Raw genomic sequence first — 16,362 nt, forward strand, 5'->3', positions numbered from 1 at the left:
CGTGAAGGCTGGATTGGAGTGGAGAGACCAAAGGAAAGGAGACCACGGAGGGGCTGCTGCCACAGTCCTAGAGAGCAATGCTGGGGGTCGGAACTAGTGCACAGTTCCAGGGCATGGAGAGGACCCGGTGAGTCCTGGTGCAGAATAAAGCAGGTTGGAGAATTTTTGCTAAGACACTGTGATTGATTAGGTGAGGAGGACAGACGGAGTAGGAGTCAGGAATGACTCCCAGGTTTCTGGCTGGGGCCAGTGGGTAGTAATGGTGACAACCGCTAAGGAAGTTTCATTCCCTCCTGTCTTAGTTTCTCGTCCCCTCCTGTCTTAGTTCGGACTGCCATCCCAAAACACCCTAGATTGGGTGGCTTGAGCAACTGAAATTCATTTTCTCACAGTTCTGGAGGCTGGAAGTCCAAGGTCAAGGTGGCAGCATAGTCGGTCTCTGGTGAGAGCTGTCTTCCTGATTTACAGAAAGCCGCCTTCACATTCTGTGCTCACGTGACCTTTCCTCAGGTACGTGCTCCTGGGAAGAGACAGAAAACAAATTCTCTGATGTGTTTTCTTACAGAGACACTAATCCCATCAGACCAGGACCCCACCCTCATGATCTCATCTAACTCTAGTTAACTCCAAAAGGCCACATCTCCAAACGCTGTCACATTGGGGTTAATGCTTTAACATACAAATTTGGGGGAATACTATCAATCCATAATACCTCCCCACTGAAAAGAGAAATAATCGTGCCATATTATCTCAGCCATCTCTCTGTGCTGACTGAGTTGAGCCTCTTTGATGATTTTGGGAGGAGACTTGCAAGCACATTTGTTTACATTCATTCATCTATCCTACCATCCATTGGGAGAGGTGCTAGGAAAGGAGCTTTACATAGGCAAGTTAGGGCTAAGTTAACTCATAGCTTGAGCTAATAGTGAATACCTTTTCTGGCATAAACATGGAAAACTAGGTTCCTGAGGACCAGGCTAGGTGAGGCCCTGACCTAGAATCGAAATGTCAGTTGAATCAGATGCCCACAGGACCTCACTATTTTGTAGATCCAGGGGCAACGTTCGCAGCATGTTGACCTCAGGTCATGACCATCTCGCTTCTGGACATGAAGGTCTTTAGAGATGACCCCATCTGTCTCCTTTCTCTTTGGGACAGGCTTGCATGAATTCCTCAGGCAGGGGACGGTCTGCTTGCCTGACTCGTAAGTGGCTTGTTGGGATGAATCATGCTCCAATTCGCTCGCTAAGAGGGTTTACTTGTCGGAAAGAATATTCTCTTTGATCTCACGGCTTAGAGTGTTTAGGTTTTGTCCACGTAATCATGTAGCTGGCATCAAACTCTGCCAGCCTTTAGTTCTTTGAGGCTATATGGCAGTCAAAGGATTTGGGCACTGACCCTCTAGCCGGTGTGGTTGGACTTCAACAGAAACTGGAGCCTGAAGCTTTTCTCCAGTTCTCTGATGATAACTGCTCAATCATTGTAGTTTATTCTAAAGTGGCCCTTACTGCTGAGAAGTGATTGAATGAGTGGGCATCTGAGAAAGACATGGCTCCGCTCCTGAGCCATTCCCACCTGGTGAAAAGAGCCATCTTGATAGACTTTATTTTTGCCTTCGCGCTTTCCAGTTACAGAGCACATTCGTTCTACCAACACTGTAACCACTCAAACAGCTCTGAGAGGTAGAAAGGGTGAGGTCGATGGGTTTAGTTTTGCAAAATAGAAACTTTAACTCATTAAAGGATTTATCCAATCTCTCATGTGGTAGGAGTTGTGAGGCAAACTAACACTTACTGATATGCCAAAATTTTTGCATATACTAAGTTAATCTAGAAACCAACCCAGTGCAGTAGGTTGTCTTATTGTGCCCATTTAAAAGAGGAAGACAGTGAGTCATGAGGAATTTAAATTGCCCATATGTAGCTAAGGCAACATTGACCCCTAGTCTTCTGCTAACTAGTCCAGTGCTTTTACCTGTTACTCTGCATTTAAACTCCCAAGCCTGACTGTCACGTGGAAAATAGTATTTCTGCTTAGGTGTATTCTGGCTAAGAAGAACCACAGGTGGGAAAGTGGGCATCTCCCCCATTTGTAGGTAGATATGGAAACTTTCTTTCCTTTGTATATAAAATGAAACAAAGCAGAGACATGAACCCGCTGCCCCACTGCACTTCTGTCAGAAGCCTGAGCATTGCAACAATCAGACATCGTAACCCCAGCCGAGATTCCCCAGGCTTGATTACATCGCTCAAGACCGCAGGCCTGAGTTGCAGGCCCTACGTGGGGAAGGCCACGTCTTCTCCGGCTTGTTGTTTGTGTTCCTCTCCGCATGCACTCTGCGGTCTGGCAAGGAGCTGGGTACCTCAACGGCGGCAGTCCTCTTCAGTTCCTGGTCTGAGTGAGCCCAGCTCAGTTTCTCAGCCTGACAGAAATGAACTGAAAGCAGTAACCTGTCAGACAAAGCACTGCAAGTCCAAAGACATGTAGGCACAAGGTCACTGAATGGGAAGACATTCTTCCGAAAACTGCAAGCATGGGGCAAAGGCTATCACCTCCGCAGCCTCCGGTCTTCCTTCCTGACACTCTCTCTTGGAACCTGGGAGTGCTTGCCTGGGGTTATTTGTGAGGTGGCTGGGTCTTAGCTCTGACAATGTGAAAGGGAGAGCAGTGAGGGCTACTGCATCAGGTGCTCACAAGCTCCATCTCCTATAATCTCCATCGAACTCCTTCTTTGTGGAGTGGCTGTTGGGGCCCATCTTACAGTTGAGGAAACTAAAGCTCTGAGAGGCATAGTCCTTTGCCTAAAGCAACTGGCTAAACTTGCACTGGAGCCTGAATCTGGTTGGCTGCTAAACCTGTGCTCTTTCCAGCATTCCACATTACCCAGCGGCACACTTGTAGCACTTTCTATGGCTCATAACACTACCTATTCCATAAGCCATGGCTATTTAGAGCCAAACCTTTCTCTTCAGGAGAAATGAGCAGTCTAAGGACAACGACCCTCTTGCTTATCCCTTTAACCCTCACCAGACCAAGCCCAGGGCCTTGTAAATAGTTGGTACTCAATAATTGCTTGCTTTTATTAATTTGAATACTTAGATGCACAGATAGCCCATGGTTTGTTCTGCCCAAAGGCCAAACCCCACTGGCCATGGGTGGCATTTTCCTGTGCCCTGCGCTGGTTGACTCTCTTCACTATAACTAGATTTCTCACACATTCTCTTGGGTACCATTCAAGGAATGAACTATTCTATGCAGCAAAGCTCTAATCAGAGGCACGAAAGTAAGCTAGGTTATCTGGGGCAGGTTATATAGGACAGTGGTGATTTGGACTCTGCGAATTCCCAAATCCATGTTGCAAGGTCTGTTTTCAATCTTCAGGCATTGTAGGCATCTCCAGGGGCTGTAAGAAGAATGCTCTCATTTCAGGACAGAGTATAGCCAAGAGCCAACTTGGCAAGGGCCAGAGGGATATAAATTCAGAGTGACAACCTAAGGAACATGGTTTTAATAGAAACATACTTCTATTTCTTCTCAAATCACATGTCGACTGTCTGTTTGCATGGGGAGACTTGAGCTAAAATGAAGATTGTCAGAATTGGTAATTGAGGGGCTCTGCTTTTCCCCATAAAGCTCCCCTGTCTTCCAGATGACAACTATGAGAAATCACTTGGGTGGTTGGGGACTTAGTGAAGTCAGCATTACAGAGCAGCCAGGGCAAACGTAGGTATGATTTGTTTCATGCCAGGGGTACAATTCTGACAAAATTCATTCAAGAAAATGTTAACTAATCCCTGGGCTGTGTTGGGCACATGCTAGATGGCAATGATTCAAAGGTGAACAAGATGCCTCCTTGCGGAGCCTGTGGTCCAGTGGAGGAGGCAGGCAGATGAAGAATTTCCTACATTAGAAGAACTGCAGGTGTCACAATAGGCATGTTTGGGCATGGGAAGGGGAGAAGTGAGAAAGCCAACTTCACAGAGACTGCCTGGGAAGGCTGAACAGGAGTTTGAAGGATGAAGCAGAGGAAAAAGAGCATTCCGGGGAGATGGAGGCATTAAAAAAGAATAGAGTGTTGGGGAACTAACGGGATAGAGTTTGGCTAAGACCACAGTTGTGTTTTTGGACATGATGGAGAAGTAGGAGCTATCCCTGGAGAATGAGATGGGGGTTAGGTCACACATGGCCTCATACACCACACTAAGAAGCATGGACTGTCCCCGTGGCAATGGTATAGGAGTGACATGGTCAGAGGTACACAGTGGCTGCATCATGGTGGGTGAAGGAGACTGGGATCCAGGAGACCGTAAGAACAGAAATGGGGCTGATGTGATGGTATAGGCAGGAGGCGATGAAGGTCAGAACAGGGTAGGGCAGTGGGATTGAACAGACAGGAAGGATAGGGAGATAGCTAAGAGGCAACTTTCAGAGGCTGCTGTGATTACCTGCAGCTAAATCACCTGCTGTGTACCAAAGACCTTCTAGGGCGCCAGGTCTCAGGATACTCCCCGTGCTGTGAGATGCTCTGGTAAAGAGAAACGTACATCCAGGGCCTTACTGTTTACAGGGTTCCTTCATGTGCATTACCTTAGTTGTCATTACAGGAGTCCCCAGAAGCACACATTACTAGTATTTAAAATTAAATTTTGGTTCTTCTGATTATAAAAAAAATCTAGAAACAATAATTGTAGAATTCTTGAAACCCCCCCCTTTTTTTTAAAGGAGGAAATTAGAATTGCCCTAGTACCTAGACTGAGAATTAGTTAGTATGTTGGTAAACCAGTTTCTTATAACACAATGTTAAGTGAAAAAAAACCCCCCAAAAAACAAAGCCATGTTTCCATCCCAATTTTATAGCAGTAACAACAAATTATATTTTTCTAGCTTTTATTGTGGTTATAAAATTGGGACTGAAATATAAATGTTTTACATTCTTTTTTTCTTATTTTAGCATTAGATTGCAAGCACTTTCTATGTTAATAAATCAAATTTGCAAGCCTAGTTTTTCATTGTTACATAGTAGTCTAACATACTGGCATGCTATAATTTATTAAAACAATGATTGGCCAATAGGTCTTGATGAATATTTAGATTATTTCCAAACATGAGAATTTTTACTCTCATAAGTATGCTTTGCTAAACACCCTTTAACCTACCTTTCCCCCCTTTCACTTCTAATTATTTTCTTAAAATAAATTCCTAGTGGGTCAAAGGATATGTGCTCATTTCAAAGACTTGGTATTTGTTGCCAAATGGTTCTCTGGAATTGTTCATTCCAATGCACCACACCTACCCACAGTGAAACAGCCAGACTATATTATCCACCTTCTTCAGCATTGATCATTATCTTTCACAAAGTCTTTGTCAATCTGATAGGCATAAACGATATCTTATTACTGCGTTTATTTCTATATCCTTATCACTAGTGTGGTTGAATGCTTTCTCTCACTTGATGGATAATGAAACTGAGAGTTAGTGACTTGTCCGTATCGCAGATCCAGTAAGCGGCCAAGAGTGGACTGTAAGCTTCCCCAGACAGACTCCTTAGGCAGGGCTCTTCTCATTGTGTGATACTGTCCCTTTGGTGTGGGAAGAGTCACTCTGACTTCTTGGTGTTGACTGGGTTTCCTTTCATCAGGGTCACACCCTCAGGAGCTCCTGGTCTGCATGCAAGAGCATGCCCTTCTTCCAGAGGGACAGTAGCTCCCTGAACCTGTCAGAGAAGCCAGCGATGGGGACAGTTTATGCTGTGCTTTGGGTGGAGGCCCCAGGTATGCTATGTGCTTAGATGGCTGGCTGGTTCCCATGGAACCTCTGGATGGAAAATGATGCGAGGAACTGAACCCGTGTTCTTTTGAGAAAGAAAGCCGGGGCTGTCAGCCCTCTGTCGAAAACCCTTCCATATTCCCTCATTGCTTTTAGGATCTGGTCCAGACTCTGGCATGCACGGCTCTGAGCGCCTGTCCCAGCCTACTTCCACCATTCCACACCATGGCCTTTCCAGCCAGCATCACTTGCTCACACGGCATGTTTTCCTAGAATCTGTCTCTTGTCCTTCTGGCCTCAGTTTCAATGTAGCCTTCTTCAAGAAGCTGCGTTTTCTGTGCTACCACAGCCCTCTTAGCTTACTCCACCTACCGTCCTCCCCCGAGGGGGGACTGGCTGTTTATATGTCTGCCTACTCGTCCCGGAGCCAAGCACCTGTGCAGCCTTGGCCGAGAGGGCGCACATTCTAAAGGAATATGGACGATGTGTGCTGGAAGTCCCACAGAGAACCTACAGGATTCCATTTGCGATTGGCCCCAGATTCCTCCATTCACACAAGTATTCACTGAAGGGCTACAATGAGCCAGACGCTTTGGGCACAGTGACGTGAACAGACACTCCCTGTTCCAGCACTGAGGCTCTCACGTTGTCAGCAGCTGCAAATGCTGGCGGCTTTCAGCTGTGTCCCTCTTTGGGAATGTCCTCAGCTGCAGAGAGCTGCCTGGCCCAAGGTTTCATCACCCCTCCTGTCCTGGAGGCAGCCTCCATCCCAGGCAGGTCAATGGGAAAGTGTCCACAGAGGCCCGACCTCCTTGTTGCAATTTGGAACAACTCCTTCGTGACCACTGCACTGCAGTTCCACTTCTCGGTCTGCTCAGTCCTACTGCCCCCCTCTCCTATAGGGCTTGATCCCAAAGACTCCCCAGTAAACTTCTTGTATGCAAATCTCCGTTGCAGAGTCTGCTTGTGGGGAACGCACCCTGCGACAATGGTAAGCAACACAGACATGACACCTGTTCTCACAGAGCTTCGGGGCTGGCCTTGTCATCATACTCACCTTTGTTTCTTACCAAGGACAAAGCAAGAACATCCAATCCCAATAGGTGGTGCTCACTGTGACACTTGCCAGTGGCCCGAACAAAGGCTCTTGCAGCCACAGCATTCCCTGCAGCCATCATTAAGGCAAGAATGGAACTGACTCTGCAGCTTGTGATATTTGTTCCATGAACCTGTCACTGAGTGACTTCTGAGTCCCAGGTGCCTGTGTGGATGCCAGGGACAGATACTTGAGGTGTAGCTCTTGACTTCTAAGGCCACTGTCTAGAGGGGAAGATGGACAAGTAAGCAGACAACTGGGGACATAGGGAGATAAGTACCCCATTGAATACCTGCAGAGCTCTGTGGGCGATCCAAGGAGGTGGTGATGGCCTACTCAGGGGTCCAGAGAACGATTCCCAGAGAAGCAGAAGGAGGGGTGCAGGGTGAGGGTGGTGTTGCTGGGAAAGCGAGGGGAAAAGAATTTCAGATGGAAGAAATGGGTGCATAAAAGCACAGAGGGGTGAGTGAACAAGGACGTTTGTATCCATCACTTCATGGAGCGCCACAACTTAATGAGGTCGACTGCAGGGCCCTTCCCCTTACTTTATAGAGAAACTGAGGCCCTGGGAGGATAAGCAGCTTATACATAGCCATGTGGCAGGCGGGAGGGGGACATTTTTGTGACTTGAGCCTGAGTCTCTGGCCCCAAATCAATGGTTCTGTCTATCGCACTGGTTAGCAAACACTGAGTTTTTCTTCAATGGCCGGCACTGTGGTCAATGAGGATTAAAAGGACAATATCAAGTCTTGACTCTTGAAGTACTTGCATAAAGGATAAATAAAGTCGATAATGTCATGGGACAGACGCTGGAATAAAGGCCCATGCAAATGCCCTGGGATCACGGCAGAGGTATGCTCTGGAAAACGGTCCTTAGCCCTGTTTAATATTTGGTACCAGTGATTTGGACAGAGACGTATAAAGTCCCGCTTATCACATCTGTGGCTGACACACAGCTGGGAGGGATAGAAAAAATGATTGATGACAAAATCAAACTTCTCAATGATCTCAGTTGGCTGGAATGATGAGCCAAATCCAGTTAGATGATGAGCAGCAGGGGTCCACGCGAGGGCCGGCACTTCCCTCTACTAGTCAACTGCGCGAGAAGAGGGCAGTAGAGCCCGGCCTGGCCCCCGGCCAGAAGAGAGAGATCTCGGGACTTCACCAGTCCTCAAATGTAACTTACACCAAGTATTTAAAGTATAACAAGCTAGCATACCTTAGTCTGTGTGAAGATTATACTTGTAGTTGTGGTTCACATGTAACGGGACATTTTATGAGTCACTTTGGAGGTGGCCTGGTGGTGGGGGACAGCCTCTTCAGATGGAGAAGGAAGTTACTTATTCGTTTCTTCATCTGGGCAATGCTCCCCGTGAGCTGACCACATACCAGGTCCTGGACAACACGGAATATTGGCTGAGGACATGCTGGGACGTGGAGCAGGACTTGTGCTTACGTTCTGCCGTGTATCAGTTGTGTGACTCTAGAAGCGTCAGGGAGGCTGGCTAGGCTTCAGTGTCCTTATGAAACGGGGACCCTTACTTCAGTCTCATAGGGTCTTGTGAGTAATGAATGAGATCATGTTTGTAGAATGCTGAACACAAAATTGGGCCTGAAGTTAGTATTTAAAAATGATGCTTACTGTTTGTATCCCGGCAAATCCATAGACATCTATAAATAGGAAGCAGGATCCCAGGTCCCTTGGAGTTGGGTTAAAGGTTGGGGCTTCTGTCTTCAGGTGAGTTTCAGGAAAGAATGATTATTTTTTTCCACTGTAATCATCCTCTCTCTTTCTCTCGCTCTCCCTCTCTCATAAATTTCAAGATCGAGGCAGGACCCAGCCCCCAAATCACTGAGGCATTATACAGATAAGAGGAACAGCCATCTGAATTAGGGTCTGGGAGACATGGGCTGATTTCCATAATTCTGGGCTGGGGTGTCTGTCCTTAATACCCTTTGTTTCAGGTAGGGTTGATTTCTCGGCCTCTGGGTCTCAGTTGCCTCATCTGAAAAGTGAGAGGGTTAGACCAAATTAGGGGTTTTCAAATGTACATGCTTGGAAGGTGCTGGCCTCTGTCCAAAGTCTATGACTTTACACTCAGATCAATTCCTGATGGCTCCATGTTGGGCTATAAGAGAGATAAAGGGTTCCTTGCTGTGGGTAGCCATGAAGGAAAAAATGCTGCTGCATCTTTTCCTTCCACACTCATCATCCAGACTCCTGGGCTACTGTAATGAGTTTTCTTCCCAGCTCTGGGAAACGAAAGGAGGAAAAGCGGGGGATATGGTGAAACTGCGTTGCTCACCCACTTCTCTGAGTGTGCGCAGGATATTATGAATTGAGTGAAGAAGATGAGAGTGAATACTTTCCATTTCCATCCTTAAATCTCTTCGATGGAAACTTTATTTTTGTTGTCAGTATTAATAATGAAGTGACAAAACTACTCGGAGACTGAAGTTCACTTTGCATTGCAATATCGCGTATGTATATATACTATGTCAATTGACAAGTTCTGTCACGAAAAATATTACCTACAGCATAAATAATAAAATACAGTTTTACATTGTATTTTTATCTTAAAATTAAAAGAATATCCTTTGCCAACTGTCTTTTCTTGGAAAAGATGGTTTTCCTTCTGAGATTATGGCTTTCCATAATAAAGCAGGGGGGGTTATTATCTCATCCTTTTATGAAACATGATAATTGATGGAAGATGCTTTTATTTTAAAATTATTTTTAATTGTATTACTTGGAAGAATAAAAGATTAACAACCTTATAATTGTTCCCCTCTTTAAAAATTTTTCCCTGGTCCATGAAATAAAAAAATAAATAAATAAAAAAAAATCTGTAAACAAATTTAGGAAGAATTTATGCATTATATCCCTAAAGTAAACTCACTAAATAAAATACATAGTTGTGATGTGTCACATAGTTTATTTTATGTGTCAATTTATTTGTGCCATAGGGTACCCAGATATTTGGTCAAATCATATTCTAGGTGTTTTTAGATGAGATTAACATTTAAATCAGTAAACTGAGTAATGAAGATTACCATCCCTACTATGGGCGGGTCTCATCCAATCAGTTGAAGGCCTGCCTGAATAGAACAAAAAGGCTGACCGTCCCCCAAGTAAGAAGATTCTTCCTGCCTGACTGCCTTTAAACTTTGATATTCATTTTTTGTTTTCCCTGACTTTGGACTTGAACTGAAACATTAGTTCTTCCTGGGTCTCAAGCCTGCAGCCTTCAGACTAGAATTATACCATCAGCTCTCCTGGTCCTCAGGCCTTTCCACTCAGAGTGAAACTACACCATCTGCTCTCCCTGGGTCTCCAGCTTGCTGCCTCACCCTGCAGATCTGGGACTTGTCAGCCTTATAATCATTACATGAGTCAATTCCTTGTAATCAATCAAGTAATCAATGTCTGACTCCCAATCCCAGTGTATTTAGAATCAACCATGCTTCATTTCCCTCAATATAGGGCTCAGAAAATGTCACCAGAGGTGCCTAAATAGCTCATGTCAAACACAAATAGCTACTGCTCTCCAATCTATTTCTCTGAGACCTGCCCCCTTCACTTAGCCTACTCTATTACTTCCAACTAAAATTATCTCCTTCCCATTCCATCTTTATCTGTCAAACACTTACATGTTCTCAAATGTTTACATGTTCACACATCACTGCCAAAGGAAGCCTTCTCTGATCTGCCTCCTCAGACTATGTATGCTCAATAAGTCTACGTAGCACGTGACCATCACTTCTTAGCAGCACATTCTGCCTTATTGCACGATTAGCTGCGTATTTCTCTTTCTTTCCTTCACGTTAGACAGACGGAAGCTGCATGAGAGAGGGAGCTAATGTCTTTCTCTCTTGCTCCTGGTCCTAGCACAGCTAATAAACATGGGATGAGTTGAATGGAACTGAACACTTCCCCCTAGGTCATCTGACTCAAACAACCCACACACAATTGCTGGGTCCTAAATTTGAGAGGAAACCTCAAAACATCAAATGTCATCTCCTGCTGTCTCTCTACTTGGACTCAGGACAAGCCTGAAATGGCCCTGTTTGAACTGGTTTTCTTTGCCTGATGCCATGACAAGACCTGAGGTGTGAGTGGGAATCAAAAAATAAAGTCAAGTTTTCAAAAATGGTAAGAAGTGTTGGCGTGGGTTTTTCAGAGGTTTGTGAGGAAGACATGTTCACCCCCATTTTATTTACTCAGCAAGCTCCTTCTTCCAGTAAGACAACCGAGCATGGAGATAGAGAACCTGGGAGCTGGGCAAAGCAGTGGCCCCGGCTTAGCTTGGTATCCAAGGTTCTGAGTGGTCTTACCTCAACCTGCAGGTACAACTTACTCCTCCTTTTCAGCGCATCAACTAAAGCTCATTGCAGCCTAGCCAACATTTATCATACCCTGTACTGTGATGGAAACCAGAAAGGCACTGGAGATACCAGGATGGAGAAGAGCTAGGCCATTCCTTTGAGAGGAACCACATAAGGTATTTCTCCAGGAGTGATGGTAACCAAACAAGAAAGGGAGAAGGCGGACGCAGGTACGACTCTGGACCACACTACAGAAAAGAGTGATGCCAAAACACAATTGAGCTTGAATATTGTAAATCCCATCAATGCCAAGGGAAGTGCATTTAAAAATAAACGTATACTTATTTTCTAGTGATTTTAAACACATTTTTAAAATTGTACCTTTTGATTTTATAATAACCTTAGACAAATTATTTAATCTCCTTATGCCATCCATGATTATTTATCTTTAAAGTGGGTATTACCATACATAGTAGCTATCTCAAAAAGTGTTTTACATCGATAGTGAATAAAAAGTGCTTAGCAAATTATCAAATATTATTTTCACCAGTTTCTGTACACATGATATAAAGCAATGTTCGATAGGCTGTAGGGAAATGGAATGGTGGAAAATAACTAGGATCTCTTCCAAGTCACATTCACAAATCGCTTGGTGACCCCACATAGATCATTTTATTTTTTCTATCCCTCCCGTGTGCCTGATTTAGAAGACAGGGAAGATTGTATCTGCCTTATATCTGCCTCCTCTAAAGAAAGAGAAGATGATTTAGAGTCCAGGAGACAATGAGAACCTATGGGAAAAATGGAAGGCAGGATTTTTGTCATTCTCTCTTTCCCTCTCGTTCCTTTTTATTTTTTTGGTCTTTGCAAAAGACAGTTTTTCATAATATGTTTTTACTTTCGAAGGCTGGCAAGACCGCCAGCTTGGAAACCAAGAGTACTTAACTGCTAGCATGACCTGGTTTTGATTTCATACTAGGGAAAGCATGACAACCAATGGTGAGGACGAAAGATGCACGTCTACCTTCGAAGTAAGTATAGTACTAGGCAGATGGCTGTAGTGAAAAGAGCATTAGAAATGGGGTCAGGACACCTGGGTTTGAATTCCTGTTCTGTTTTTCATTAGCCATCTGACATCGAACAAATTAATTCACTTCTGGTTCTTACTTTTTTTGTACATAAATAATAATAGCACCGTTTATCTTAGAAGGTTTCATGTCCACATAAGTACTGAGTATGTTGGTTCTTGTAGCTCATGCATTTGGAAGAGGATGTTACGTAGAAGGCTACTTACGCTCTGTAAATCTTGATGCCTCATGGAGAAACATTTCCCCCTTTTCTTCTCTATGTTCACTCACTCCCACCACGGTAACCCAGTATTTTATGGTCTTAAATACCATCTATGTGTTTATGATTCTCATCGACCTGGATACTCTACATGTCCACTGGAATGGCTAATAAGCATTTCAAACTTAACATATGCAATGCTGAACTCCCAATCCCCTCTCCCCAGACTGTTTCACCCACAATTATCCCTATTTTTGTGAATAGCATTTGGCTCCAGTTGCTTAAGCTCAAAACCTTGGAGTCTTTCTTGATCCCTCTCTTTCAAACCCACTTTCAAACTACCAGTAAATCTTACAGGCTTTCCCTGCTTTCATAATAGGTTATAGAAGCCCACCACTTCTCACCATCTTTGATGTTACCATCTCAATCCAAGGCAGCATTTGCTCGCACCTCGATTGCTGCAATGGCACATGCTAGTCTAGAAACTCTTCCCAACAAAGCAGCCAGTGTCATTCTATTAAAAATAAATAAATCTGATCCTGTCACGCCTCTGTTCAAAACCTTCCCAAAATGTTCCCCTCCTACGGGGTCAAGCTGAAGTTCAAACACTAGCACCCCCCCTCCCCCCCTCCCTGCCAGCGCCGTCAGGCCCCGTACCTCTCTGCCTCTGGCTGCCTTCACTGCAGCCACACTTGTCTCTTTGCTGACCCTGCTCTCTCCTGCTTGGGACTTTTCCTCCAGTGGTTTCCTTTGCTTTCAATACTGGCCTTCCAAACAGCTCCAGGTCTCGCTTTCTCTCCTCTTTCAATCTTTGTTCAATGTCACCTTCTCAGCAAGGCCTTCTCTGACCACCCCTTTTAAAACGGTACCTTAATCCCTGCCCTCCTGATCCCCTTCCCCACTTAATTTGTATCCAGAGCACTTTTCACCTTCCAACGTCCTGTATTTTACTTGCAACTAAAATGGAAATTCTGTGACAGCAGGTAATTTATTTATTTATTTTTTAATTCACTGATTTATTCCTCTGTAACCATGCCTGGCTAGGGCCCTAGTAGACACTTAATGAATATTTTTCAATGAATGAATGAATGAATGAATGAATTAATGAATGATATGGCATTCTTCTAAAAGGAACATCAGTGCATGAAAACAAGCATTGGTTACATTATCTCCATTTTACAGACTAATAAACTGAAACTCTGGAAGATTAAATAATTTGCTTATGTTTACACAATGGGTGTGTTTATGGCCAGATTAAATCAGGTCTCACAGTGTTCAAATCCATACTCTGTCTATTATGCTACAAAACAGGATACATTTGAAAAGGCTCCTAAAATTTGTGCTTAAATTTTAAAACAACAAAAAAAAATGTCTGGCCTTACCTCCTTGCATAGTTCCTTCAGCCTCCGGCATCTCTCGGGATGTTTAGATAAGAGAGGCTTCTGTGCCCAGTACACATCCTACAGAGATCTGTGTGTGTGCTGAGCCTTGGCTCTGTTCCCTGTCGCCTCTCAACTAGGGCGTACGAGTGTGGAGCCCCAGGTTGGGGAGGGAGGGCTGGTGTTTCACGCAAGCGTCTCGCCGTCCATGAGCAACTAGGTTTCATGTCCCAGCCCCTGCCTGACACTTCCTCCCCAGTCAGGCGGGCTCCTGTCTCAAGTTTTCTGAAACAACTTTTTTCCTTTCTTCACACAGCTTTCGTCCTCCTGCTCTTAGCCTGATGTTGTGTCTGGCCACACAAGCCATGCTGGCTATTTTTACTGACAGCAGCCACCAGCCCATATGGTTCCCATTACCACAAACTGTTACCTTCATTGAAACCAGTTTGCAAATGAGTGGACTGCAGGCAACGGGGAGGTCAAGTCCACGCGGCCACTCATGGGGCTCCCGGAATTGGCCTGGACAGGTATGTTGGTCTTGATGAATGTCCTTTAAAACCAAATTAGGTTGGACAAAATGCTGATTAATTACTCACATATTTTTTTCTTCTTCTCCTTTTCGTCCATGTTCAATTCAGTAGGTTTTCAATGGAGTCAAGTTTCAAAGACAGGCTGCTTTTTATAGGGAGACAAATTGGGAGTTGTTTCTTTCCACTTTGGGAGCTTGCTCCATGATGATATCTCAATGGGACATGATGCATGTTAACCCCTTGGGCAGTGACAGAAAAATGGCCCACAGTCATCGGTGCAGAGTACACGAGTGGACCCTAAGAATGCCCTGCCTTCAGGAAGCTTGTTAGAGACCCCAAGTCTTCAATGCAATTGATAGCATCTCCTTTGACACACAAAACACTTTATAATTTATAAAACATTTTCAAACACATCGTCTTATTTGAGTCTCACAACACTGCTGTGAGATTCCATTTCTCCCTTAACATTTTACAGGTGAGGAAACGGAAGCTGTGAGGGGATATCTGACCATCCCTGGGCTACATGGCCAGTGAGAGCCTGAGGTAGGATGCAACCTCAGCTCCACAGACTTCAGGCAAGAGCTCATGCCCCAACACCATAGCTGCCTGAGTGGCTTGAAATAAACCTGGCAGGGCTTGTTCAAAGACACAAGCCAGCAGCTCACAGTGGGGCCTGATGGGGCATGCTGCGTCGAAAGTGGATGTTGGCATTGGGACCCAGGCTCACAGTTGCACTATATAGCTGCTGCCACTCCAGTTGGATGACACTGAAATGTAGTAAACAAAGGGCTTCTTCCAGCAGTGGAGAACATCATCTTTCCAAGGCCCAGGAGCTATTGTGATGGGCTGAGAGTAAGCCTTCCAGAGCAGTGGGTAGGTGAAAGGGAGACTTTTGGATGGAGAATGAGACTGGAGGAAGGCGCAAGCCATTCTGAGACCCCTTCCAGCCTGACCGTCCGTGATTTGGAACCTCCTCCCAGCCCTCCAAGGGCTTCTTAGGCTCATCTCCCCCTTGCAAACCAGGTTTCAGCTCCACTTGTGTCTTTTGCTCCTCAGACACACACAGTTTTTTTCTACTTTAGGGTCTCTGAGTGCATTGTTGTTCTCTTTACCTGTTCTTTGCCAATCAGATGTTTCCACATCAATGTCCCCATCTCAGAAAGTCTTTTCCTAGACACTGAAATAGGTTAAATAGTGACTCCCCTCTCCTCCAAAGACATATGTTCATGTCCCAACATCTGGAGATTGTGAAGGTGACTGGATTTAGAAAAAGGGCCTTTGATGATGTAATTAAGTTCAGGATCTTAGATGAGCTCATCCTGGGTTTAGAGTGAGTCCTAAATCCAATGATAAGTAAGTTCTGATTTTTCAGGTGTCCTTAAAAGAAGAAGAGAGAATGTAGAGACACACAGGAGGAAGACAGCCACGTGAGGATGGAGGAAGGGATGGGACTTATGTAGGCCCACGCCAAGGAATGCTGACAGCCACCCGAAACTGGACAGGGCAAGGAAGGATTTGTCCCTAGAGCCTTCAGCGGGAGCACAGCCCTTCTGACACCTGAGTTTCAGATGTCTGGCCTCTAGAACTGCGAGGAAATACATTTCTGTTGTTTTTAAGCCACCGAATTTGTGGTAATTTGTTACAGCCATCTAATCTAATTAGCACCCCTACCATCCCCATATACACACAGATATTTATCCATTATTAATTCCATGTTTGATCCTTTCATGTCGATGATCAATTCCTAAATACATCATCATTTGGGATGACTTGTGTTTTGTCCTTCTTCCCACTTCTTGAGGGCAGAGACCACGCCTCTCTTTCTCACCTTTACACAGTTCCTAGCACGTGGCCGGCACATAGTAGGTATTCAAAAATACTTACGGAATAAGTAAGTTCTGACTTTTCTGCCTTCGTATCCCTCCCTGTGTTCCTCCACACGTTACTCCCGCTACACTCTTCTCCCCACTGCCTTCTT

At 44.8% G+C, this 16,362-nt stretch overlaps 1 long non-coding RNA gene across 1 annotated transcript in view; it reads left to right on the top strand.

Moving 5' to 3' along the window:
* LOC141571357 (uncharacterized) overlaps window positions 1-16,068 on the top strand; it is a 385,925-nt gene extending 369,857 nt beyond the window's left edge. The window contains exons 5-6 of the long non-coding RNA XR_012496116.1: window positions 14,171-14,381; window positions 15,757-16,068. This is a non-coding gene — a long non-coding RNA (uncharacterized LOC141571357). The remainder of the gene's footprint in view (window positions 1-14,170; window positions 14,382-15,756) is intronic.
* The last annotated feature ends 294 nt before the right edge of the window (window positions 16,069-16,362 follow it).

The sequence above is a fragment of the Rhinolophus sinicus genome, linkage group LG04 (assembly GCF_036562045.2).
Source record: "Rhinolophus sinicus isolate RSC01 linkage group LG04, ASM3656204v1, whole genome shotgun sequence".
In the NCBI taxonomy this organism is placed as follows: Eukaryota; Metazoa; Chordata; class Mammalia; order Chiroptera; family Rhinolophidae; genus Rhinolophus; species Rhinolophus sinicus.